At 47.1% G+C, this 24,000-nt stretch overlaps 1 protein-coding gene across 17 annotated transcripts in view; it reads left to right on the top strand.

The window, feature by feature from the left end:
* The first annotated feature begins 4,677 nt into the window (after positions 1-4,677).
* LOC119965371 (teneurin-2-like) overlaps positions 4,678-24,000 on the top strand; it is a 3,273,255-nt gene continuing 3,253,932 nt past the window's right edge. For 16 of the 17 annotated variants that reach the window (XM_038796070.1, XM_038796068.1, XM_038796065.1 and 13 more), the window contains exon 1: positions 4,678-4,968. The gene's annotated coding sequence lies outside the window, so the exon portion shown is untranslated. The remainder of the gene's footprint in view (positions 4,969-24,000) is intronic. The other variant, XM_038796072.1, reaches the window with a different exon arrangement.

Genomic DNA, 24,000 nt, shown 5'->3' with positions numbered 1-24,000 from the left:
CCTCTATCCATGCCGGGATCTTACCCTTAACACCATGGGCTCTTAACTTATTTAACAGTCTCCTATGCGACATTTTGTCAAAGGCCTTCTAAATAATCTAAATAATCACGTCCACTGGTTCTTCTTTGTCTAGCTTCCTAGTTACTTCCTGAAAGAACTCGAACAGATTTGTCAGACATGACCTCTCCTTGACGAAGCCGTGCTGACTCAGTCCTATTTTATCATGCACTTCCAAGTACTCCGCGATCTCATCTTTAATAATGGACTCTAAAATATTACCAATCACCGAAGTCAGGATAACCGGCCTATAATTTCCCATCTTCTGCCTCCCTCTCTTCTTAAACAGGGGTGTTACATTAGGCATTACCATTTCCAGCCCTCTGGGATCCTTCCTGCCTCCAGTGATTCCTGAAAGATCATCACAAATGCCTCCACAATTTCTTCAGCTATCTCTTTTAGAACCCTGGGGTGTAGTCCATCTGATCCAGGTAATTTATCCACCTTCAGACCTTTCAGTTTCCCCAGAGCCTTCTCCTTACTAATGGTCTCTGCACTCTCATCTGCCCCCTGGTTCTCCTGGAGCTCTGGCATCCCACTGGTGTCTTCCACAGTGAAGACTGATGCAAAGTAACTATTCAGTTCGTCTGCCATTTCTTTATTTCCTATTATTCCATCTCCAGCCACATTTTCTAGTGGTCCAATGTCCATTTTTGCCTCTCTCTTACCTTTTATATATTGAAAAAAAACTCTTCCTATCTTTCTTTATATTACTAGCTAGCTTGCAATCATACTTCATCATCTCCCCCCTTATTGCTTTTTTAATTGTCCTCTGCTCGCTTTTAAAGGCTTCCCAATACTCTGGCTTCCCACTAATCTTCGCCAGAGGATTCCCTTATAACAGACACCAGAATTTTCCTGGCAACCAACATCAGGCTGACTGGTCTGTAATTCTGATTTTTTTTCTTGAAAAGCTTTGACTAATATTTGTTAATTTCCAATCCACTGGGTCCGTTCTTGAATCTAGGGAATTTTGAAAAATCTTATCCAGTACATCTGCTATCTCTGAAGCTATCTTTTCGAGCATGGGAATTAACCACATGCAACATTTGATTTATTCCATGTCCACACCGATAACCCTTTGCTGTAAAATAAGCTGAACAGTTACACATTCTTGTCAAATAAGGAATCGATGTTCCGTAGGTATTTCAAAAGGAAACTGAAATAATTGTTCTCGGTATTTCTTCATGGTATACAACTTTTACAGCAATTCTAGATGGCAGAATGTGTATTGCAGGATTGGAATCTGTGTGACCCTGAAGTTTAATAAAATGGCAGTGTCTACACTATCTTGCGGCAGGCAGTTACAATTTCAAAGCACTGTCAGACCCCCATTCTATCAACTCTATTAAAAATACTCAGCAATAGTTGTCATCCTCACCATTCCTCGCAGCAAGAGCCATTTCTCAAGGGTGTCACCTTCATATATACTTTTCAGTCACCTCATGCATTGCATTTCATGAGTTCAAAATCAGAAATAGTAAATTTGCTCCAATCCGTAAACAAAATTTGGTTGGAGAGAGAATATTCTGAGTTTCATATGAGACAATTTTCAATAGCAAGAACACTGAAAAGCCTGTCTAGTTTTTTAACCTCTGCTGCCCACGGGAGTTTCGTAACAAAATGGAGACCAAATAGGGTTTTTAATTAATCCAAAGGAAGCTGTACTTGGAAGATTTCCCATTGAGCTGATGCTTGTCTTCAACATGTCTTTGGTTTCAAGGATACTCACAGTGTGATTCAGGGTATCCTCACTTTTCTTGCTTCTCCAGTACCAAGAGGAATCCTGAAAGTGCTGCCTTAAACCTGAGAGACCCGAGTTATCTGAGATTAACTAGTTAGGGATTAGGAGTAATACGATCTGTCCATGTGTCTCTCAAAATGAGATAGTGTTATAGCTTTTGATTGATCCTTCACTAGTCTATGTGGTAGAAAGAATGATTATAGTAGACAGCCTGATAAAATTGTCCAACTGGACAGGTTCACATGTGAATAGTAGTTGCTTAGGCAAGCTCCTGAGGGTGAGCTGCATCTTATCCCAGCACAAAGTCAGTGCCTTCAAGAGAAGGAGGGAGAAAATCGCCAAGTTTAAAAAATAAGAGCCACGCATGCCTGCTCCGTTTCAGCCCATGGAGGCAAAACAGAATCAAATAAGGTGCTTACTTTAAGAGGAATGACATAGAATGTGAATACTCAGGCTCTGAAAGAACAAGGGGTGAATTTAGCCTTGGACTTGAATATAAAGCAGACAATGGCAAATCAGCAACCCACGACATCAGTCGCTCAACTTTCATTTAACATGCTTGACATATTTGGGTTTACTCTGCTTCTTAATCAGGACCTGACAGCAAAGTCTTCTCCTAACAGGGCTGTCATGATGCATTTAAAATGAAGCATTATCTCCTTTGGCACTGTTGACCGCATGCCCCTTTCCACTCAGAGACAATCTTTCACAACTCTTGAAAACAACTGTACAATTTGCTCATTGTTTCTTTGCGAAGTGTAACTGAAACTGTGAACAGAACTGAGGTGGGGAATCGAATCACGGTACTGTGTGTCGTTGCACTTGACTGCATGCATGGAGTCATTGTTGGTGCATATAAAGCAGAATGGCACACGTTGTACACGAGTGTATTAAAGTGTACCATACTCTGCATGTGGTGCAAATGAAGTATACAACCTGTGGAGAACCATGTGCTTTTTCAGTTGTTGTGTAGATGGTGTATATGAATAATTGCATTACATTTATAGGGTGATATATGTTAAAACTGAATGCAGAACTATGGGGGACATGCAAGATGCAGAGAGTAGCGCACTTGTGCATGTAGCCCAGGAAGAGCAGGTGAGTGCATCTGTTTGACTATATTTACTCTGCCATCACTATTTCGAGACAATACCTGTCTCAGCAGTACATTTTCACGACACAATGCTAGGTAATTACCATCTCCAAAGAGAGAGAAAGTCTAATCACCCTCCCCTGACATTCAATGGCATTGGCATCACTCAATCCCCACCATCAACATCCTCGAGGTCACCACTGACCAGAAAATTAAGTGCACCAGTCACATACATACTGTAGTTACCATGGCCAATCAGAGGCTGGGTATTCTGTGGCAAGTAACCCATCTCCTGACTCCCCAAAACCTTTCAACGTCTGCAAGGTACAAGTCAAGAGTGTGATGGATTATGATCCATTTGCCTGGATGAGTGCAAAAATACTGAAGAATCATAACATTATCCTGGACAAAGCAGCACACGTATGGCACTCCATCCACCACCGTGAACATGCACTCCGTCTACCGTTGGTGCCCAATGGCAGCATTGTGTACAATCTACAAGAGGGACTTCAGCAAGATACTTTGCCAATGTATTTTGACAGCACCTTCCAAACCCTCCACTTCCACCACCTCGAAGGACAAGTGCAGCAAGCACATGTCAGCACGACTACCTGTAAGTTCCCCTCTTCGTCACACACCATCCTGACTTGGAGTCACTACTCTATTAAAATCCTGAAGCTCCCTACCTAACAGCACGGTGGGTGTACCTGCTCCACCGGGATGGTTTCAGGAAAGTGGCTCCCATCACGGTGAGGGGGGCCTCACGGTAGCATGGTGGTTAGCATCAATGCTTCACAGCTCCAGGGTCCCAGGTTCAATTCCCGGCTGGGTCACTGTCTGTGTGGAGTCTGCACGTCCTCCCCGTGTGTGCGTGGGTTTCCTCCGGGTGCTCCGGTTTCCTCCCACAGTCCAAAGATGTGCGGGTTAGGTGGATTGGCCATGCTAAATTGCCCGTAGCGTAAGGTTAATGGGGGGATTGTTGGGTTACAGGTATACGGGTTACGTGGGTTTAAGTAGGGTGATCATTGCTCGGCACAACATCGAGGGACGAAGGGCCTGTTCTGTGCTGTACTGTTCTATGTTCTATGTTCTATCATCAAGGGCAACTGTGGGATGGGCAATAAATGCTGACCTTCCCTGTAATAACCACATAAAGGAATAAAAAGAAACATACATTTTCCTCCCATTTACTCTGACAACTGCCCTGCTTTGCTCTGCAGACATGTTAAAAGTTATTTCAGTCGAACTGGGAGAAGATTAAAAATGAAACTGCTGTGGCTGCTTAAATAAATGGTATTGTCGTTTCTTAATAGGTCAAGCAGCCTGAGATGCTGCAAGGCTGACCCATGAAACTCCCAAAACCTTTGGAAAGGTTGCAAAACAACAAATATATCCTGCCTTCAACGAGAAAAAAAAATTATTTTTACCTACTCTTTTTATTCAGGCGTCTTGCTATAACTTGCGTTTGACAGGTTTTTTTTAAGACAGGGGAAAGGTGGACACTGAAGGTAGACGCTGGAGCAAGCAAGACAGTGAAAGTGAACGATTGCACGGTGCTTCACGGTGCCTATTGCTCTCTTGTTGGTGTCCACTGATTGGACTGAAAGTGAATCCGAGAGAGCTGGAGCTGTTATCAGTTTGAATGAGGGATGCGATGCTGCTGTTCAGGGCTGCCTCTCGTTTGTCTTGCATTCACATCACATCCTGTCCCTCGGCAGGAGGGCGCAGCCCAGCTGTCTGTCACACTGTCCTCCCGATGCCTGCAGAAGCTCTGTGCAGTAACACTATATCAGCCAGCTTGCTCCAGAGCAGATCGGGTTTGCTTTTCCACTAGGCACCAGGCAGTGGAAGCCTGACACCAGGGGAGGCAGCCCTCTATGACAGTAGCTGTTTCGCTTTAGAGAAGAGCAACCTTTTATTTTTTTGTTGTTGAAGGAAAACGCCACTTCTGGTTTTAACACATGCTTCGGCAAAGCAGAACCTTGATGAAGAGTAGAGTAGCCACACTCCCCGAAGCTTCTCCAGTGTTTACAGCGGCTGCAGATTGAGAACTATAACGGCAGGTTGCACTGAGGTAGGTGTCATGCTGTGGAATGCCACTAGTTTGACTTGACGATTTTAAGTTGTTGATCGTGCATATGTAGTTGCTATGGGCACAGGTATAGCTTGCAATCTCTGCGACGTCTTGCTAATAGTTCGGCTGTACTTAAACGCAGAGGCGAGCTAAGTTTATAATCGCCGGTTGCCTGTCTAAGTTTCCTCCTGTTTGCATTTCCTAATTGTGAAAGTATGTCTTTATTGTTGCCCTCCTCGTCTCGGTCCTGCAATGGAGAGATGTCACTTTGCAAATGCAGCCCATGCAAAGAGCATGATGAGTGTAAAGTGGTTAGATTGGAGCCCTGAATGGTTGCTGGCATAAGGGAACTGTCAAATCACATTGTAATCTTTTGCTATTAATATCGACTCCACACGCCAGAACCTCAGTTAATCGAAGACCCGCTTTAATTTCTTTAGTTAGTATATTGACTGGCTCAGATGCTTCATCACAACATCTTTGTGTTTCAGTGCTATATCACAACATCTTTGTGTTTCAGTGCTGTATCACAACATCTTTGTTTTTCTTCAGCTATAATTGTTTGGTGGACAAAATAGCGAGGCACCCCCGCGGTTCCCGAATGAAGTGTTTTGTTTCAATGTAAACTGCGTGGTGACAGGCTCGCTCCTTGATTTTGGAGAGTTCTTTGAATTGCAAATCTTCCATATCTCCAGCCGACAGATATTCCGTCCAGTGTTTCGCGTCGGCAGTTGTTTTATCCTTTTGCTTGTGCAGGGTTGGTTTATAACGAGGTGGTACACTGCACAAGCACTGAACAAAAAAAGGTGAGCATTCACTCGCGTGTCTGCGGGGGGAGGGCGGGGTGTGAGGGTCAACTGTCTGTGCGCACCGAACACACACTGAATGAAACTGATCATTCACTCGAGCTTGGCATTACAAGTCGTCAGTGTTTGCCATGCGAGGCAGTTCTTATCCAGCGGATTACACACGCCGGGTAAAATGAACGACTCACTCACCATGTGAGGCTCAGTGTTGAGTTTTCCTGAACAATTCAAAAATGGGTAAGTCGCAAATTGTGCATGACAGGGGACCGGTAATCTGATCGGAGCAATCTGTTTAGGTGCTGCAGTGGTCAGTACTCACCAACCTAGCATTTCAGATAGGCAGAGCAGCCTTCCATATCCTGCAAACTGTGCAAAGTGTACTACAACTTTGCTACCCTACTTATTTATTAAACCCTTCCAGTAGTTTGTGCTGTGCGTTAAAAAAAATCAACCCAACAGACGTTTAAATGTATTTGACTAAGGTTTACAGCTTTTTATGTCACTTTGACTTGAGTTTTGTCAGTGTAAAAAGTATGAATTGTTCTTGCATCTTCGTTTTTATCATCTCCTACCACAGTATTCTGATGCTTGCAGAGAAGGGCAGCACGGTAGCACAGTGGTTAACACATTTGCTTCACAGCTCCACGGTCCCAGTTTCGATTCCGGGCTTGGGTCACTATCTGTGTGGAGTCTGCACGTTCTCCCCATGTGTGCATTGTTTCCTCCGGGTGCTCTGGTGTCCTCCCACAGTGCAACGATGTGCAGGTTAGGTGGATTGGCCGTGCTAAATTGTCCATAGTGTCCAAAAATTGCCCTTAGTGTTGGATGGGGTTACTGGGTAATGGGGGATAGGGTGGACGTGTGGGCTTGGGTAGGGTGCGCTTTCCAAGAGCCAGTGCAGACTCGATGGGCCAAATGGCCTCCTTCTGAACTGTAAATTCTATGATTCAAGAAATCTGCTAATTAGGTTAAAGTTTTGCAATTACTATATAGAATCCTAATCTGTCAAACTGGTGGGTTCAGATAAAACCTGTATGCTGACAATTTATCCATTGATGCATTTTTCCTTTACCTATAAAATTGGCCTTGGACTTGTAGGTGAGATAAAATATGGGGACAATTACATTCTGTGCAAATATGGAAAAAAGGTTCATATTGTGAACATTCTGACTGACGATGCAAGTGGCTATTGGGGCAAGCAGCAAACTTTGTGTCCATATTGCTGGTCAACAATTTCTTTCTGAATGTGGTGTTTCTCATACGAACCATCATCAGCTGGGTGGATGAAGGGAGACTGGTCCACAAACACTGCAAGTTCAGCATGGCTCCATTATCAGCATGAAAATCCATGAACGTGAGCGTCAGGGTAACACACTCTAGAGCAAGTTGCCACACTTAAATGTGCCTCATGTAGCAGCATGGTTTTGGATTCTAATCAAGATTGACATACTGGTGCAGTACTGAGGGATTTCTACAGTGGTTCTGCATCATCTTCTGGATGCGGTGTTAAATATTAAATTCCAGCATGCCTGCTTTCTTTCTCCACATTTTCTTCTTTCCCATAAAGAAAGAAAAATTAAACAAACCTGAATTTGCATAGGACGTTTCATGTGGGCAGCATGGTAGCATCGTGGTTAGCACTATGGCTTCACAGTGCCAGGGTCCCAGGTTCGATTCCTGGCTTGGGTCACTGTCTGTGCGGAGTCTGCACGCTCTCCCCATGTCTGGGTGGGTTTCCTCCGGGTGCTTTAGTTTCCTCCCACAAATCCCAAAAGACGTGCTATTAGGTAATTTGGACATTCTGAATTCTCCCTCTGTGTCCCCGAACAGGTGCCGGAATGTGGCGACGAGGGGCTTTTCACAGTAACTTCACTGCAATGTTAATGTAAGCCAACTTGTGACAATAAAGATCATTATCGTTATCATCATTATCCTTAGAACAACCTACAGGGATTCACATTTAACATTTCAAATAGCCATTGCACAATCAGAGTGTGAACAAATTTTTACATCTTTGCGCAGAATGCAGTTGTCCCCACATTGCTTTCTTTTATCTCTAATTCCTAAGTCCAAGGTCAAAATTATATGTAAAGAATGAATGAAAAATGCATAAATGGATAAGTTGTCAGCATATGGTCATTAACACAATATGGCAGCGAAATACAATTTACAGTGCAGAAGGGGGCCATTCAGCCCATCGAGTCTGCACCGTCCCGTGGAAAGAGCACCCCACCCTATCCTGGTAACCCAGTAACCCCACCCAACCTTTTTGGGCACTAAGGGAAATTGAGCATGGTCAATCCACCTAGCCTACACAATTTTGGACTGTGGGAGGAAACCAGAGCACCCAGAGGAAATCCACACAGGCACGGGGAGAACTTGCAAACTCTGCGCAGACAGTGACCCAAGCCAGGAATCAAAACTGGGAGCTGTGGAGCTGTGAAACAACTGTGCCAGCCACTGTGTTACTGTGCCGCCCATGATCTATCTGGACCTGCCAGTCTGACACAGCAGGATTGTACATGTTATTTGCCAAGTTTTATCCTAATTGGAAAATTGCTTCCCTGAAGAATAACGTTATTTTGAAATGTTGTCACCATTGTAAAGTAAGGAAGCAGAACAACCAGTTTATGCACAGCAAGTTCTCACAAGTAAGAGTTATCAAATAACCAGATTATCTGTTTTTTGCAGTGATGGTGACAAATAAATATTGGGCAGACCAATCTGGTACTTGCTCTTCTTTTCAATAGTGCTATGAAATCTTATACCTGCAAGTACAGGTAAGGCCTCATTTTAGTGCCTTAGCTGAAAGACAGCACCTCTTACAGTGCAGCACTCCCAGAGAATAAGGCATCCTTCATCTGGCACCTTCCTATGGCATATCAGGCTATGGAGGGTCACTGTTGAACTCATATACTGCAACTGTATAGCAGCACAGGGCAATAGAACATAGAACATTACAGCGCAGTACGGGCCCTTCGGCCCTCGATGTTGCGCCGACCTGTGAAACCATCTGAAGCCTTTCTGACCTACACTATTCCATTTTCATCCATATGTCTATCCAGTGACCACTTAAATGCTCTTAAAGTTGGCGAGTCTACTACTGTTGCAGGCAGGGCGTCCCACGCCCCTACTACTCTCTGAGTAAAGAAACTGCCTCTGACATCTGTCCTATATCTACCACCCCTCAATTTAAAGCTATGTCCCCTCGTGTTGGTCATCACCATCCGAGGAAAGAGACTCTCACTGTCCACCCTATCTAACCCTCTGACTATCTTATATGTCTCTATTAAGTCACCTCTTAGCCTTCTCCTCTCTAATGAAAACAACCTCAAGTCCCTGAGCCTTTCCTCGTAAGACCTTCCCTCCATACCAGGCAACATCCTAGTAAATCTCCTCTGAACCCTTTCCAAAGCTTCCACATCCTTCCTATAATGTGGTGACCAGAACTGCACGCAGTACTCCAGGAGCGGCCGCACCAGAGTTATGTACAGCTGCAGCATGACCTTGTGGCTCCGAAACTCAATCCCCCTACTGATAAATGCTAGCACACCATATGCCTTCTTAACAGCCCTATTAACCTAGGTGGCAACTTTCAGGGATTTATGTACCTGGATGCCGAGATCTCTCTGTTCATCTACACTACCAAGAATCTTGCCATTAGCCCAGTACTCTGCATTCCTGTTACTCCTTCCAAAGTGAACCACCTCACACTTTTCCGCATTAAACTCCATCTGCCACCTCTCAGCCCAGCTCTGCAGCTTATCTATGTCCCTCTGTATCCTATGACATCCTTCAGCACTATCTACAACTCCACCAACCTTCGTGTCATCTGCAAATTTATTAACCCATCCTTCTACACCCTCTTCCAGGTCATTTATAAATATCCAAAATATCTTACACAGTCAAAGCATCAGAACGAAATATGAAAAAAGTGCAAAGTATCGAATAGGAAAAGAACATTCAACCCAATGACACCCATTATTCCAATTTGTGTTTGATAGGGTAGGCATGGAGTTCTTTTCACTTGCAGAGGAGAACCCTGAACTAGGAGCCATAATTATAAGATAGCCATCTATAAATTAATTAGGGAATTCAGGAGGAATTCTTTTCCCAGAGACTGGTTAGAATGTGGAACTGATTATCACAAGGATTGGTTGAGATGACTGACATAAAGGCATTTAAAGGGACACTAAATGAATGCATAAAGCAGAATGGACTAGAGGAAATGTTGGGTGGGTGTGTTTAAGAAGGATGGGAAGAAGTTTGTGTGGAGCCTGAATACTTACACGTGGCCATTGGGTGGAAGGGCTGTTTCTGCGCTGTGAATAGTGTGCATTTGCAAACTGCCATTTGAAATTATGTCCTCTTGGTATTTGAAATTATGTTCGCTTGATTATTAGTTCAGGTTTCTCGAATGCTAGTTCAGTGACATAATTAGTACACTAACGTAGCCCCTACTTTTTTCATTCAGTCCTTCAGACTGAAGGAGGGATTACATTTTTCTTTTTTGAAAATAAATTTAGAGTACCCAATTATTTTTTTTCCCAATTAAGGGGCAATTTAGCGTGGCCAATCCACTTAACCTGCACATCTTTGGGTTGTGGGGGTGAAACCCTCGCAGACATGGGGAGAATGTGCAAACTCCACCCAGACAGTGACCCAGGGCCGGGATTCGAAGAGGGATTACATTTTTAAACATTTTCCATGCATCGACTGGAGTTGCCCAGTTTACATTATCGACGTTCAGTGGAACGGTTTCATGTCTAATGTACTTTGTGAAGCATGAGTCTTTGCATTTATTTTTAAAAAGTATGGAAATACTGTGTGAGAAAGGCGTTGTGTATTGAAGATTACCGAATTGATGGCTGCTGATCTAGTGAGTGCTTAATTTGAATTGCCTTCAAATTATCCCTCACACAAAACAGACTACAAGGTGCATGGAGTTGTTCAAAGTCTGCAACTTTGTAGGTTTGCACGAACAATAGTTTAGGCAAGTCAGTGGGTTCACTCAGATGTCCAATTAGGGATACAGGTAAGGTTACCACAAAAGCTTGAATTCAGGAGAATCACTTCAGTTTATTTAGTTTATTAGCAGTGATCATTTATCCCGTAGAGCTATCTACAAATGCTGACTCCTTTGAAACAATTAGTGAACACTTAAATCACTTCCAGTGAAAAAGTTTGGCCAAATCGCATGGAACAAGGCGATAGCACACAAAACAAAAAGAATGTAAGTCCTAAGATTTAGAAGAGAAAAGGTCTTCAATCATGGGAGAGGTGCTGTTGTTAACATGGGAAAGACAGACACACCAGAGAAAATCCTACACTAGTTGTCTCTACCATGTGGAATGGAATACCAGTACCGAGGGTGTGTTTGGGAAAGAGAGTTACATAGGGAAAATTTTTTTTTACATACAAATAGAATTTTCATCTAAACAACTTGCTGACAAATGAGTGAAATTGTATTGCAGTTGTGGTAATTTGATTTGGGAATTTTGGAAAGCTCATGAAAGGATTTGTACAAAAGTCAGTTGCCTCCTGCTACTGGGCTTCAGAATTAAATAGGTTTGACAGTAATACGCATATTTGTTGAATGAATAAACACAAATCTATTTCAGCTATGGTTTATCATTGAATTTACAGTGCAGAAGGAGGCCATTCGGCCCATCGAGTCTGCACCGGCTCTTGGAAAGAGCACCCTACCCAAGGTCAACACCTCCACCCTATCCCCATAACCCAGTAACCCCACCCAACCCTAAGGGCAATTTTGGACACTAAGGGCAATTTATCATGGCCAATCCACCTAACCTGCACATCTTTGTGACTGTGGGAGGAAACCGGAGCACCCGGAGGAAACCCACGCACACACGGGGAGAATGTGCAGACTCCGCACAGACAGTGACCCAAGCCGGAATCGAACCTGGGACCCTGGAGCTGTGAAGCGATTGTGCTCTCCACAATGCTATTCTAGAAGAATTTATGGTCGTGCAATTGCCCCTTCTTTGCCTTTTGGATTGCGATTCATATATATTGTTATGGTTTGGCTACTTATTTTCTGTTGATTGTGAGGGCGATCCTTCATCTTTCAACATCATATTTTTTGAGCAAAAACACAATGAACTCATGGTTTATTAGAAGTGCTTAAAGAAGACTTTGAATACCTGAACCAGAGAAACTGCTCTCTGGTGAGTTCCAAACATCCAGGAAATATCACCAGCCAATAAAGTAATCAACAGTGCTGGCCCAAGCTATCTATACTCTTAGAGGGTTGCAGCAGTGGGGGGGGGAGCAGCTCGGGTATAGATTCCCTGGCCAATCTTACAGTTAATCATAATTGTAACACAATGGCTTAATTCAGTACTTTGTGGTGTCTTAAGGAAGCTGGCAGTGACCTGTAGAATGAGCTGTTGTGAGATGGACTCAACTTGCATATTTATTTCCTTTCACTGTTAACATATAATTGTCTTTATCTTCAGATGATTAAAAGATAATAAGGGTGATGTTTCACTTGGCATTCCCCTGGAGGAGTCAATGGGATGGGGGGAGGGGGAGGGGAGTTGGGGGGGGGGGGTGGGGGGGGGGGGGGGGGTGGCTGGACCATTTTGATCCAGAATCCTCAGTATATTATGGTCGGTAGGCTGCCAGCACCAGTGATTATCCCCAATAGGCACTTTGCCAATCTGCAGGTGAAAAATTGGGTGACTATATTCGAAGGGCTAGTTGCAGCACTTTAAGGAGGAGAGGTAGGGGTGTTGGAAAAGAAGTGGGAGAAAGCATAAGTTTAATCCAACAGATGAACTTACAGATACAAGTAGCAGCTGAACTTACGGTTGCAAGGGTATTACATGTGGCATCTTTCAGGCTCAAAGTCCAGATATAGCTGCGATAAAAATGTGCAGCAACAAGCAAGCAGCTTTCTCTTATTGGAGCTGAGGGTCTCCTTCTACAGTAATTGGCCCCCATAAAAGAGGCAACCACAGCTACAGCCTGTCTGTCCCACCTGACACTTCCAGGACAGTGTTGCTGCTTCTATCCATCACCTCCATACTCCCAGAATGCCTTGATCCACTGCAATTCGAATACCGTCGCAACCGGTCCACAGCAGATGCGATCTCCCTGGCCCTACACTCATCCCTATAACATCTCGACACCAAGGACTCCTACATCAGATTCCTATTTATTGACTACAGCTCTGCCTTCAACACCATAATCCCAGCCAAATTCATATCAAAGCTCCAAAACCTAGGACTTGGCTCCTCACTCTGCAACTGGATCCTCGACTTTCTAATCCACAGACCACAATCAGTAAGGATACCCAGGGCAGCAGGGTAGCATGGTGGTTAGCATAAATGCTTCGCAGCTCCAGGGTCCCAGGTTCGATTCCCGGCTGGGTCACTGTCTGTGTGGAGTCTGCACGTCCTCCCCCTGTGTGCGTGGGTTTCCTCCGGGTGCTCCGGTTTCCTCCCACAGTCCAAAGATGTGCGGGTTAGGTGGATTGGCCATGCTAAATTGCCCGTAGTGTCCTAATAAATGTAAGGTTAAGGGGGGGGTTGTTGGGTTACGGGTATAGGGTGGATACGTGGGTTTGAGTAGGGTGATCATGGCTCGGCACAACATTGAGGGCCGAAGGGCCTGTTCTGTGCTGTACTGTTCTATGTTCTAACACCTCCTCCACAATAGGACTCAAGAACAGGGCCCCGCCAGGCTGCTGACTTAGCCCCCTACTCTACTCCCTATACACACACGACTGCGTGGCAAAATTTGGTTCCAACTCCATCTACAAGTTTGCTGACGATACGACCATAGTGGGCTGGATCTCGAATAGCGTCAAGTCAGAATAGAGGAGGGAGATTGAGAACGTAGTGGAGTGGTGCAGCGACAACAATCTATCCCTCAATGCCAGCAAAACTAAAGAGCTGGTCATTGACTTCAGAAAACAAAGTACTGTACACACCCCTGTCAGCATCAGTGGGGTCGAGGTGGAGATGGTTAGCAGTTTCAAATTCCTAGGGGTGCACATCTCCAAAAATCTGTTCTGGTCCACCCACGACAACGCTAGCACCAAGAAAGCACAACAGCGCCTATACGTCCTCAGGAAACGAAGGAAATTTGGCATGTCCATATTAACTCTTACCAACTTTTACAGATGCATTATAGAAAACATCCTATCGGGCTGCATCACAGCCTGGTATGGCAACTGCTCAGCCCAAGATCACAGGAAACTTCCGAGAGTCATGAACACAGCCCAGTCCATCACACGAACCTGCCTCCCATCCATTGACTCCATCTACACCTCCCACTGCCTGGGGAAAGTGAGCAGCATAATCAAAGACCCCCACCCCAAACCGGCCTACTCATTCTTCCAACTTCTTCCATCAGGCAGGAGATACAAAAGTCTGAGAACATGCACGAACAGACTCAAAATCAGCTTCTTCCCCACTGCTACCAGACTCCTAAACGACCCTCTAATGGACTGACCTGACCATGCTTCACCCGATGCTGGTGTTATTGTTACATTGTGTACCTTGTGTTGCCCTATTATGTATTTTCTTTTATTTCCTTTTCTTTTCATGTACGTAATGATCTGTTGAGCTGCTCGCAGAAAAATACTTTTCACTGTATCTTGGTACATGTGACAATAATCAAATCCAATCCAATCCAATCCTAAAATTCAATTTCACTCCCTTTGACTGTGAGCAGCCTCCAGCTTCTCAGCTGAAGGCTACTTCAAATGAGAAATTAGCCGTGTTAGTTGTGAAAGCACTTCACACTCCTCCATTCTCAAGTGCCTCCTGAAGTGCACAGATGTCATGTCTCAGAGAATGATTGCATGTCCAGCAAACTTTGAAGCTTGAACAGTGTGCCTGAACTCCAGGATCATCAGCACCATTGAGGCAGTTGCCAACAATCAAACACTAAAGGGCAGGGCTTCAGCATTGTGGATCTTCTCACAACCAAAGAGTAAGTGTGTGGATGATGGAGGGTAGTTCGGCACATCCTCCCTAATAATCCCGGCAGTGGTCTAGGGTGGAGGGGCTCCTGATGTAGCCGGGGGTGAGTGTGCAGAGCAAGGTTTGCCAGCGCAAGAGGCTTGCTGGATGGCACACTGAGAGAAGGCAGGACATGTAAGGGTGGGAGAGGCATGGGGGATTTGAGGATCCATGGGAGGAAGCCCTAAATGATTGGTAGTCTCTCACCTTCTCCAATTCCTTACAGATATAACGATGTCTGCTGATGTGGCTGATTTTGCGTTGCTTGTGGTAGCCGATGTGGGTAGATGCCGCAGATGGCAGCAAGGCCAACACAGGCTGGAGGTGGATACCTATGTGCAGGGGTTTGGCGCACATCCTGAAGACCCAGCTGCCCATCAGGCTGAGCAGGGAATAATAAGGGGAGGCCAGCAACGGGCTATGGTGCACAGACGCCATTAGTTATTCAATGAGCTCTTGGACAACATGTGTCGCAGAAGCCTGCATTTCAACAGAGATAATGCAGCATCTGTGCCACACTGTGGAAGATTTTGCACCCCGTGGGGGTGGAAGGAATCCCCTCCTGGTGGCCATGAAGGTCACCACAGCCCTGAACTTTTACGCCACTTGGTCATTTCAGGGTTCAAGCGGGAATCTGTGTGACATTTCAATCTATAGCTCACAGGTGCATCCGAGAAGTTATGGATGCTATGTTTGCCTGGGCATCCAACGATATCAACTTCCAGCTGGACTAGGCCCACCAAAATGCCCGGGCTGCAGGGGTTGCTGTCAACGTTGGGATGCCCCAGGTCCAGGGGGCAATCGATGGCATGCATCCAGGGGCATCCAGGAATGCCCTATATTAACAGGAAGGGGTTCCACATCCTGAATGTTCAGAACATGTGAGACCACCATTTTTGTATCATGCATGTGTGTGCCTGCTATCCAGGGAGTCTGCATGACAGCTACTACCTGGGGCACTCAGAGATCCCAAATGTCTTCGTGGGCTATCGCAGGATGACGGACTGGCTATTGAGGGACAAGGAATACCCACTGAGGCCATTGCTGATCATGCCGGAGCGGAGGCCTAAGACCGAGGCGGAGACCCGATACAAAGAGGTCCACACTCGCATCTCTCCTGTCATGGAGCGGTGCATTGGACTGCTGAAAATGTGATTCTGATGCCTGGATTGCTCTGGTGGTGCAGTGCAGTACACCTCGCAGATGGCCTCCTGCTTTGTGGTGGTCTGTTATGCCCTCCACAATCTGGCACCCAGAATCTCCACATACTGCTGGCCCCCTATCCAGCCCCATTGCTCCACGCCCCCTCCCCCCACTACAGTATAAATCTGACACCATTTCCAGTTCTCTCCAGCTTTGACAATGAGTCATCCAGACTCGAAATGTGAGCTCCCTTTTCTCTTCGTAGATGCTGTCTGACCTGTTGAGATTGTCCAGTATTTTTTGTATCAGATTCCAGTATCCTCAGTAATTTGCTTTTATCGAGGTGGTGGTCTAGAAAGGTCTGGAGGACGAGCCCGAGGAGGAGCCTGAGGATGGAGGACAGGCAGGGGCAAGGGTCCGCCATGCCAGGAGGACCAGGGAGACCTTCATCATCTCCAGATTCTCCAAGGACGAGGCTGCCTCATCAGCTCAGCTGCCCTGCCCCATTTTCCTCCCTCCTCCCCAATTTCCCCCATTTCCCTCCTTCCGCCACCAAATACACTCCACCATTTCCCTTCCTCCCCCTGCATTTCCCTCTTCCTGATCTCCCTGTTACCCCCTCGCAGGGTCTGTGTAACATCAATCCAGGGTGATGGGCCTGTGTTGGCACTATCAGTGGGTCAGTCTGACGATAACTCGCTGTGAGGAAAGCTCTTGTATTCCTAAGTTTCTGTATATCTCTGAGTCCTGTCCTTTTGCTGACAGCTCACTCACACCCATTGTCTGAGCAGAGTCTGCATTGGGGGCTTGAGATCCTGCACCACTGTGCCTGCAGGAGGCACATCTAGAGGTGTCCCCAGGATGCACATCAGAGGTGGAGGCAGCCTGCTGCCTTCTGTGCTCTATGGCTTTTGATGCAATTGGCAGACATCCTCTTGAGGGCTTGGAGCCGGGGGGCCCAGGCCGACATACCGGGTCGCAGGTGTTGAAATGACACTCGGTTCTGCCCACTGCCCTCGAGATGCGTTGGCGTTAGGAGGGGGGAGATTCAGTAGAAATGGAAACTGCCATTGTCTCCTTGGTGGCAGACCCCGGGTTGGTCTCCAAGGCTTCCCCCTCCCTGAGGGTGTCCATAGGGCCCTGGGTTCGACATAGGATAGAGGGATAGCTGGAGTGAGCTCCAGAAGCTTCTGATTCATCTGGCTCTGCCAGCCTTGGAGTTTCCCCATTGTCTGCACCATGGTGTCAACAACCTCAATGATGTTGTTCAGTGAGTGAGCCAAGTTCTGGAGTGCCTCAGCAATGTTCACCTGCATCTGGTACATGTCCCTCAGTGACTGGGACATGAAATCAAGATCCTCAGCCATTTTTCTTTCAGACTGAGCCATGCCTTGTACACCACCAATCAAGATGCAGACATCATGCTTCAGGTATTCCACTGCGGTCGCCACCCTAGCAGTGTTATCGTCGCTGCCATGCATTGTCAGCACCAACACCTATGCCTGAAGGCTTTGGGATTCCTCCAGTAGGCTTTGTAGTTGCTGGAGTGTCATTGATGCCATGACATTCAGGACAGGGTGTCCTTATCATCTGCACTAGCTCTGTGGGAACCATGTCCAGAGGCTCAGCATCTGCCTGGGATGCAGATGTGTCCTGCAATACAGCAGTTCTCTCACTGCTGTCTCCCTTGGATGTTCTTGCCTACACCTTATGTGCATCAACAACTGTGTGGGGCTCACCAGATTGTGCCCCAGAAGCCTGTCCACTCATGTCGCCCACTGAGGTGTGTGTCTCTGCACTGGTGAAGGTGGGGGCGAGAGTTGTGACTCCTTGATGGTGGTCTCCTCGGAGCTCTCCTCCGAGGGGGTCCCTTGAGTGCCAATGATAGATATGATCCGATGGCCCAGCCTCATCAGAAGGAGATCATGCAAGACAATGGAATATATGCAGTAAGAGGGAAGGATCATTTTGTCTGACATGAGCAACTTAGTTGAGACAGGACTTCTGGGTGAAGATGTAGTGGATCTTTACCTCTATGGCGCAGTCTAACCTCACTGTCGGTGACTGCTTTCTCTTTGGGCCTCCAGGACCTGTTCCTCATAGGCGGTGAGTGCTCAAATCTCTGGGACTCCACACCCCTGTCTTGGTCCTTTCTTGTTTATTATGGGCTATCTTCTCCTGTGCGGACAAAGAGAGGGCATTGCTGGGGGGGGTTCCAAAGCAGGTGCCATGTGTGGGTACTGCACTTCAACATAAAGGGATTGTGCTGGTGGGTGGCAGGAGGTTCCAAGGAACAAGCACGAAGATTGAATGTGGCAAGGGTGCGAGGTGTCAGCCAGTGATTTCGGGGCGGGTGGGGGGTTCGGAATTTTGTGGGGTGGCAGGCAGAGCTGATGCCAGGAGGGAGGTGGCAACTTACCCTTGCAGCTCGGTGGAGGTTTTTGGGCTTCTTCCGACAGTGGATGGCAGTTCTCCTGGTCATGCTGCCTGCACTGACAGCCGTTGGCACTGCCTCCCAGGTGACATTGCTGACCCTGCTGCTGGTCCTCTGACCCCCTTGGGAGAACAGGGTGACCCGACTCTCATCCACAGCGTCGAGAAGCATGGCCAGGTTGACATCTCCATAGCGAGGAGAAGTCTGCCCGCTGCCACGTTTGTTTGTTGATTGGGAGTGAGTGGTGAGGGAGCGTTTACAAGCAGCATCCTCTTGTCAGCGGCCAGTTGCTGAGACGCAAGTCAGGCGAGTCAGACAGCGAAGCAACAGTGATGTTGAGAATCTGCGGGGGACACATTTTTGGCACTAAGTGCCATTGAATACAGGCCAGAACCCGGCCAACAGGTCAGCGTGAAACACTCCATCAAACAAGCCCAAAACCGGACTTTGAATTCTTTCCGTTGAATTGCGCACGAGCACTCAGGTCACCTTCACTCTCCAGGGTGGAAATTGCAGAGGGGGCACCAGTGAGGACATGGATGCTGAGGACATGGGGGCTGAGGCAGCCGGTTCAGTCTTGGCATTTTGGGGGTAGTGTCACCTGCAGGCCTTAGTGGCTCTTCATGGCTGTGAGCCTCCAATTTAAAGGGATCTGGCAGCTGGTTTGCTGGCATCGATTGCTGTATTTTCCTTGCTGGGATATCACCGTTGAGGGATTACCCTTCCAGAGTGGCAACTGGAAAGTGGATGAGAGCGAGTGAATCCACAGGATTAGCACAGGGTGAAACTGCGATGACCCTACGTGGAGTCCTATGAGATGCCAGGCTGCATGGGCAGAGTAGGGACTCTGACAAGGGATGGAAGGCCATGGACTTCATTACAGCCTGTTCTTTGGGGTGCCTGGGGGCCCTGGGCTCCTCCATGGGGTAGATGGGCAGCTGGAGTGAGAGCCAGATGCCCCGCCGTCCTCTAGCGCAGACTGACGTGGATTCCTACTCGTGCCTGCATCATGCAGCTGAATCCCTGAAACATGGAGCTCATGCCCTCAGCCATGGAAGTCATGAGCTGAGCCATGGAGCAGACATCCCACACCATGGATTTCACACCCTGTGCCAAGGTTTCCACTGCCGATGCCACCCTCACAGTGTTGGCCTCGTTGCGTAGGATTGACGACACCATCGCCTCGGACAGGAGGTGATGCTCGTCTCCGAGTTATCTCCCTCGGAGCTGCTATGGTGTGTGGTCTCCAGAGGGCGTGAGGACGGTCTGGGCTGGTCGACTAATTGACCTGCAAGGGAAGCGAGATGGCATTAGTGCATCACAGGGGCAGACTGATAGAGGAAAGTTAACCCACGTGAGGATTGCACTATGGTTGCCCGCTACAGAGGTGTGGTCCTGCTCCTTGCAGGCTGCTCAGGGTCTCTCTCCTCAAAGGGTATCAGGGGTCACAGCTTGGACATAATTCTAGCAGGCTATACCCACTCACGCTGGTTGTTGTTGAGTTTGACCTGCAATGAGACAGATGGGGAGAGTTTAGATGGGCGTCCAGCCAGGTCAGTTGGTGAAGTCTGGCATGCATGGGAGGTGATTGGGAGCGGGGATGTGAGGAGCAGATCATCTACTGAGGGGGCCCTGGGATGTGGAGGGGGGCTGTGGCAGGGAGGTCGCCATGACAACTGTTGGAAACCCCTGAGGTGGCTGGGAGTGAGATCACCTTGGAGGTGTGAGGGGCATGTTAAGGGGTACAGCGGGAGACACGAGGAGGCAGGTTTAGCCTGGCTATATGAAGAAGGTCATTCATCTTCTTCCCGAACTGTTGCCCCATCCTGTTATGGAACGAGCTGCCACTCATTATCGTAGTGACTGCCTCCATGGCAAAGGGTGGTGATCTTGCTTGCTGGGTATCTGGCCAGTCGCGGGTAGAGGATGCCACGCTTCTGTGAAATGTGTTGCTGTCTTCCTGGAAGCCGTCCCTCCCGACTGGACTTTGAACAAGTGCGGGGAAGGTGTTCAAAAGAAGCAGCCCACCGGTTGCGGAGTTTAGGTTTTCCCGGTGCAATCGAATTGGAGGGAAGCCGCTACGAGGGCATCATAAATCACGTGGGGAAAAAAAACATATTTGAAAGAGGCAGAATACACAGTGAGGCTTCTCACCATCAGCTCCGGCGGGATTCCACCCGGTTTCCTTACCGGGACCGACACTCTGAAAAAAATATGGGAAAATTCCGCCCGAAGAGCAATAATGCAGGCCAATGTTTAATGTGCAGCAGATACAAACGAGAGCGTCGCTGTTGAGATAGGACTATCTCCTTGTGTATCAAGATCAAACAATTGGTTTATGATCTGTGTATAACAGCAGAATCATTTTTCCTCTTTTAGACACTCTTTTTCTCCATCCTCCCCACATGAAAACATTACCACATTTTTCCATTCATAAACATGGTAAGATGTTGAATGCCTGGCAGTGGCATTTCCATCTACTTCAGCTGCGACTTACAATGAAATTGAAGCACCCTGTTTATGGCTGGCTGCTTATGTTAGGCAGCACTGCACCCAAATAAATAGCTTAATTGATGTTTTAGTAATTATATGCTAATTTGTTCGAATAGAGTTGAATTGCATGCAGAAAATTCACGTTTGCAGTAATTACAGTAAGCATTGCATTGGTATCCATGAAAACAGAGCATTATTTATAGTTAGTGTGCAGTAACACAACTAAACACGATTCCAGCATGATTCTCCATTGATTGGAAGCCAGTTACTTTTCAGCTTTTGAATCAGCAAAACTGCTGGGTCAGTGCTCCACCGCCACCATCAATATTTATAAATGCTTCAATTGAAAATTAAAGATGCTACATATAATTCTTTGTCGCAGTCCTTATTTAAAAAAAATCATGATCCTGTAATTGAGTTTGGCTCATTTTATCGATACAGCACAATTAAATAATGGTACTCTTCTCTGTGGGTTAATGGAAGCTGATATTCGACCATCGTTGCAAAGCTTGCCCAGTCGCCCAACTCAATATTGCAAAACCGTTGAAAAAAAAGGTGCATTTAATTTATTAGGTGTTGTGAAGCGCAGACGTTGGTTTGTGTGTTCCCGTACCAGCCTCCCCGGACAGGCGCCGGAATGTGGCGACTAGGGGCTTTTCACAGTAACTTCATTGAAGCCTACTCGTGACAATAAGCGATTTTCATTTAATTTTCATTTTCATTTCGTTATGTTTCCTTTGTTCGGGCAGCACGGTGGCGCAATGGTTAGCACTGCTGCCTCTCGCCGCCGCCGTCCCAGGTTCAATCCCGGCCCTGGGTCACTGCTCGTGTGGAGTTTGCGCATTCTCCTCGTGTCTGCGTGGGTCTCACCCCCACAACCCAAAGAGGTACAGGGCAGGCGGATTGGCCACATTAAATTTTTTAAAAATCTTACCATCGTTCAAATAAAGGTTTATTTTTTCCACCTTTCTGACTGAAAATGTATCTGCCCCACAGCATTAATGGTGAAGAAATAAAGGGCTAACATGGATTTGGGCAGATATGCTTTCAACATAAGACAGGTACATGTTAAGATGAATTTACTCTTCATCATTTGCTCGTCACAGCTGATGAATTGGAGGAAAAAAAAGAACAATTTTTCATCAATTAATTTTAAATTTGTGCCAATGCCTTATTCATTTTGCACTGTATATCTTTTTCCCAGTCGACTAAATGCAGTGCACAGTTCAAGGGGCAGCAGGTACTTAATTAAGAGAACTCTGTACAGTCTTCCTACTTAATCATTGTACATTTAAAACAACTCATCGTGTGCCTGCGCTTATTAACCCTATACATTTCATTTTCGCTCTGAATTTGGCTATTTTCACGTGATTTTAGGCTGACGCCAATTCTGTGATTGGAGACCAACTTGCTCAAACCAATTTCATTGTGAAAGCGTGCCCTTTGTCATGCAGCACCATTGACCTCGTGCACCAAGATATGAATACTCTCTGCACAGCTGCTGGTAAAATGAGGCTTTGGTTAGTCAACCTACCTCGCTAACAACAATCCCGGTATCACCTCTTTACCTCACTTTCAGATGGAGCCCCCCAAATGATTGCTACAAACTGAAGCACTTTCTAAAGACCAATGAACAGCAAATACTTAATATATAAACCCTTCTCTGTACTTTGTCAAAGCCATCCAGTCTTGAAAAGTTAGCTCCCTTCGCTCTCCACAGATGCTGTCAGACCTGCTGAGATTGTACAGTATTATCTGTTTTTGTTTCAGATTCCAGCATTCACAGTAATTTGCTTTTAGCGCCATAAAATATCTTGTTATAAAACATCCATTGGGCGTGTTGGAATAAGTACTAAGTGTCATATCGCATGCAACTTCCCAGGTGCTTCCCGGCGGCCTAACCAGCGACACCGTATTGAGCAGCATTTAGTGCCGGAAATGATCCCCATGAACTTCGCAGTGGAACTGGCTGTCCTGCCAGCTGTTTCGCCGTTACCTCATCCGCTAGCTTCCGTTAACAAGGGGGAGTTTCTCATAAACGCTCCCTCCGAATTCACTCCCAGGCAGCACACAACCATGACACCGTCTGGTGCACGTTTCGGGAACTCCAACCTGGCCAGGCTGCTGGGCGCAGTGGAGGTGGAACGTGACACCCTGTTTCCCCCGAAGGGGTCGGAGGACCAGCAACAGGGCCGCCAATGCCGCTTGGGAGGCAATGGTAGCAGCCGTCAGTTCACACAGCGTAGCCGTGTTGGAAGAAAACCAATGAGCTCCATCAGGCCACAAGTGTACGTTAAATACCTGCCCCCTGGCATCAGTCCCGACTGCCACCCCACTGACCTCTGGCACCTCCCCAAAAGTCCACGGCTGGCAACACGCAACACTCCCTCCCCCCCCCATAGAAAATCACTGCACCCTGGCAGCCACCAGCACAACCACTCCATGTCCAGGGGCGGTTCCACACATGCCACCTGCCATAGACGCCCCCTGATGCATCAAGTGTGTGGCCCCATCTCTGTCCCCGCAGCAGAAATTGGCTCATAACAGGTGGGTAAGGGCCCAGATGGGTGTCGGGATTCTGGACATCAGAGTCCTCACCCCCTATGAGGAAAGGACCATGAAGATCACAGGGTTGGCTGAGGAGAGAGTAGTCACCATCAGCTAGGTCGCCCTATACCACAGAGGTGAGGATCCACTGCCCCTTTACCCAGATTACTTGTCTCAAGTGAGTTGTTCATGTCAGACAAAATGATCCTTCTCTCACTGACCATATGCTCATTGTCTCGCAGGATTGTCACTGATGGGCTGGGCCATCGAGGCTGGCCACCCCTTCCCTACCCTGCCCTCTCCACCAAACAGAACACTTTGGATACAAAGCCAAGAAGGTCACCATAGACGTGTTGCGGCTATCACCCCCACCTTCCACTAGCGCAGAGGAACACACCTCTGTGGGTGACATTAGTAGGCAGGCTTCTGGGGCACAATCTGGTGAGCACCACACAGTTGCTGTTGCACATCAGCTGGAGGCAGGAACAGCCAATGGAATCAGCAGTCGGAGGTCTGCTGGATCCCAGGATTCAGCTGGGTCCCAGTCAGATGCCGAGCCGCTGGACAGGGTTATCCCTGAGCTGATGCAGATGTTGTGGCACGGTCATGAGATTTA

Source organism: Scyliorhinus canicula, chromosome 4, assembly GCF_902713615.1.
Source record: "Scyliorhinus canicula chromosome 4, sScyCan1.1, whole genome shotgun sequence".
In the NCBI taxonomy this organism is placed as follows: domain Eukaryota; kingdom Metazoa; phylum Chordata; class Chondrichthyes; order Carcharhiniformes; family Scyliorhinidae; genus Scyliorhinus; species Scyliorhinus canicula.
The sequence above is the reverse complement of the archived record's forward strand: the minus strand, read 5'-3'. Positions and strand labels throughout refer to the sequence as shown.